Below are 3872 nucleotides of genomic sequence, written 5' to 3' on the forward strand. Positions count from 1 at the left end.
TTAATTATTGACTTTTCCTAAGAAAAGTCTGAGTGGGGGGTGTAGCCCAGAGCTGCTTTTAGCCTCTCTCGAGAGGTGCTGCTGTCCACTTCCATCGGAGGACTGGGGTCATATGGAAAGGAAGCAAGAGTTTCTTTCCATTTTCAAGGCCGAAAGTGTGAGTTCTGATGTGAACGCTGTCTCCTGCTCAGGACACTGTGAATTCAAGGCCTGTAGGAGCCAGAGCTGCTTCTGTGTGGCCCTCACTCCCTCCCTTTACAAAGGACTCTTCTTTTTACCTCTGCAGGTCAATCTGTCTCTCTGCTGGGACTGCCTTTTTGGCTCCATCTTGCAGTTTGGGTGCTTTGGCATTTCCTGCTTCCAAGCCCCCAGGGCTCTCCTGGCTGCCTGTAGCTCGCTTCCTCCCCTTGCTATTAGGCTTATTTACATCATCGTTTTTGGTTGGGTTGCCCTGAGATTCTGATTTGGGTTGGCGTCCTCTTCGGGGTTTGGAAGGGGCAGGCGATCCTGATTCATCCACTTTCTTGTCTGTCTTTTGTTGGATATTCTCCACCCCAGCTGCAGTTACTGTTCTTTTCTTTCCTCGGTCACTGCTGATGTTGCCCTGGGCAGCCTGATCAGAATTAATTTCCTTGCTCTTTACCGGGTCAATATTCTTTCCAGGTGTGACAGAAATAATTCTCACAGGGTTCTCTTCATTTTCACTACCTCCAGTTTCTGCTGCCTCTGAACTCTGTTCCCTTGATCGATTTCCGGTTGAAGGGTTCAATTCTGAATTTACATTAATATTGCTTCCAGTCTCCGTGCCAGTGCTTCTAACATAAGGTTTTCTTGCCGTTGCTGATAGAGGCTTGTTTACTGCACCCAATACTCCAGCAGGCTTTGGCTTTCCTGTTCACAGAAGCACTCTTGTCTCTTCTGAAATATAATTCTTTTCATTGCAGAAGTCCTTTTCTGGTTGTGTAAAAAACTTCATTGGGAGGACTGGCTCCTTTGGAGAGTCTGCATTGCACATGGCGCTTTTACTGTTTATAGCACACAGAGCCACATCACAAACTGTACAAAGTCTTTCATTTGTTTTGGATTCATCAGGAGACTGGGCACCTCGGCTGAGCTTGACGTTCTCTGCCATTTTCTTCACAAAGGCTTGACCATTGTTTTCATTCTTCATCATTAAAACTTCAAGCACGAACCATAGGAACTCTTTGATATCACGAAGCTGATCAACATCTTGTGATCTTGTGAAATCTGGATCATGGGCTAGCAGGTGAATCATGTATGGAACTACATATTCAGGCAACAGTGATAATAATTTCTCAGTAGCCATAGGGTTCTGTTTAATGTACTCCCTGCGTATACTGATATTTTTTAGTAAACACTGTCATGCATGTGCCCTCCTCTCCTTTACTGGATCTTTGGCACACAAGGCAAAGATTGCCATGTACTCCAGGGGGAGCAGCAACTTCACAAGTGCCTTGTGGAGCTTCTGAGCAAATATCTGCCTTACTTGATAACACTCATCATTAATAACAAGTGCACAGAGTTGAAACTGTTCTGGGGTAATAATTTCATGGTAACAAGGTCTGAGCAAGCTTCATTATGGCACTACCAGCAGCTAATCGCAAGCAAGACATATCAGATTTACTGATTCTTTTCTGCTCTGTCAGGTCACCCTCACTAACCAACATCGCTGATAATAACCATAGAGTGGAATTGGCAGATTTAGACTGGTTTTTCATACCCAAAAAACTGATTCTTTGAAAGGATAAGTAAGGTTAACATATCACTGGCCAGATTGGCTAGAGAGAGAGAGAGAGAGAGAGAGACCAAATAAACACATGCAGAACCACAAAAGTTGAAGTCATAATTGACCCTGAAGAAATGCAAATGGTTATCACAGATTACTATGAATACCTGTATGCAAATAGACTAGGAAACCTAGAGGAAATAGAGGACTTTCTTATAACACACCACCTCCTGAGGTTGAAACAAAAAGAAATTGAAACTCTAAGGAGACCAATGACAATCCAGGAAATGGACTCAGTCAAAGAAATATCCCCACCCAAAAAACCATGGGCCAAATAGCTTCTCAGCTAAACTCGATGAGACATACTAAGAGGAGCTGACACCAATCTTCTTGAAAGTTTTCCAGGCTATTGAGAGTGATGAAACTCTCCCCAACTGATTTTATGAAGTTAAAGTTGTGCAGATACACAAACTGGGCAAAGACCCAACAAGAAAGCAAATTGCAGGTCAATCTTGTTGATGAACATCGATGCAAACATTCTCAACAAGATTCTAGCCAATCGGAACCAACAACACAACTCAAGGATCATCCACCATGACCAGGTTGGTTCATTCCTAGAATGTAGGGCGGTTCACCATTCAGAGCACCATCAATGTAATCCACAGCCCATTAACAGAAGTAAAACCAAGAACCACATGATTATATTGTTAAACACAGAAAAAGCATTGGACAAAATCCAGCATCCCTTCTTGATGAAAATCTCTTGAACCCCTATACATGGAAGGAATATTCCTCAAAACAGTAAGAATCCACAGCCAACATTTTGCTCAGGGGGCAGAAGTTGGAATCATTCCCCTGAAGAATGGGAACAACATAAGGACATGCTCTCTCTCGCCACCTGTTCAACATAGTGCCCGGAGACCTAGCCAGAGCAATCAGGCAAGAGAAGGAAATCAGGGGTATCCAAACAGGCAAAGAGGAAGTGAAGATATTCATCTTTGTGGACAACTGCATCCAGTTGCTTGAGAGACTGACGCTAAGGGTGTGCCAGGATGTGAGGGTCTGGTGGGGAGCGGCCTGGATGCAGATGTGACCGCCTCTGAGTCCCCTAATCCCCAGGTGAGTACCTTGTCCTGTCCCAGAACCAGAGGGCGGTGCTTGCTCCCTCTGCAGATCTCTGTGAGGCGGGCCTTGCAGACAATGGGGAGCCTGCACAAGGAGAGACGGGAGGATCAAGCAGCTGCAACACAGATCCACAACCCCCAGGAGCACCGGGCTTGGGCATCCATCCAGGCATCCCATGTTTCTCCTGGGCTGACAAGAGGGGTGTGGTGATTTGGTCATCTAGAGTTCAGAGAAACGGAGCGGAGGCTCTACCCCCACCCTGTTTCTTCTCCTCCCACCCTGCCCCAGCCACCTTACCCCTGACACTCCTTCCCTGCCATTCCTCCCCCTCCCCCCTTTATCTCTAGAAGCACTGCTGTCTGACAGGAGACCAGCCAGTGCAGACCTGCTCCCGATCAGGGCTTAATCTCAATTTCTGGGCTTGCTTACTTTGAGCAAAACAAAGAGTCAGAGCCTCTTACGTCTAGCTGTTTGGAGGCTGCCCTCAGGAGAGGCAGGGACTCCCTGGCGGCCTGCTCATCCCATCAAGCAGGCTTTCCTTCAGATGGGTCCCTCCTCTTACTCATAGACACTGGGGCAGGACAGTGGGTCAGAGTTTTCTCCCCAAGTGGACAGTTGGGCTCACTGGCAGACAGGCCAAAGCACCGGCTGCTGGGTTGGGTTCCCCTCCACCTGTGTATCTGCTGTAACTGTGTAACCTTTTGTGTGTTCTGGAGCTGGCAATGTTCTGGAGCTTGTATGTGTGGAGCTGGCAAATGAGAAGATTCTAACATTTGGGACTGGGAAACTGATTTATTGATAGCACAGGGCAAGGGAAGAAGGTGGAGAAGGGGTTGTGGCAGCCTGATGACATGGCTCCAGTTTATTTTGCTTTTATTTTGAAATAAAATAAATGGATTTATCCCTACTGCCCAGCCTTGTGCCCATTTTCAGCAGTGTCCTGGGTCTCACCACAGAATGGAGAAACTGGTGCCAGCAGAGGGCAGGCTTCTAGATTGCT

The 3872-nt window shown here is 46.7% G+C and overlaps 1 pseudogene; it reads right to left on the reverse strand.

Annotated features, from left to right (window-relative positions):
- Positions 1-202: 202 nt before the first annotated feature.
- Positions 203-2956, reverse strand: LOC103277233 (annotated as a pseudogene).
- Between the last annotated feature and the right edge of the window lie 916 nt (positions 2957-3872).

Source organism: Carlito syrichta, unplaced genomic scaffold (genome assembly GCF_000164805.1).
Source record: "Carlito syrichta isolate Samal-C Ts95f unplaced genomic scaffold, Tarsius_syrichta-2.0.1 Scaffold316681, whole genome shotgun sequence".
NCBI lineage: Eukaryota > Metazoa > Chordata > Mammalia > Primates > Tarsiidae > Carlito > Carlito syrichta.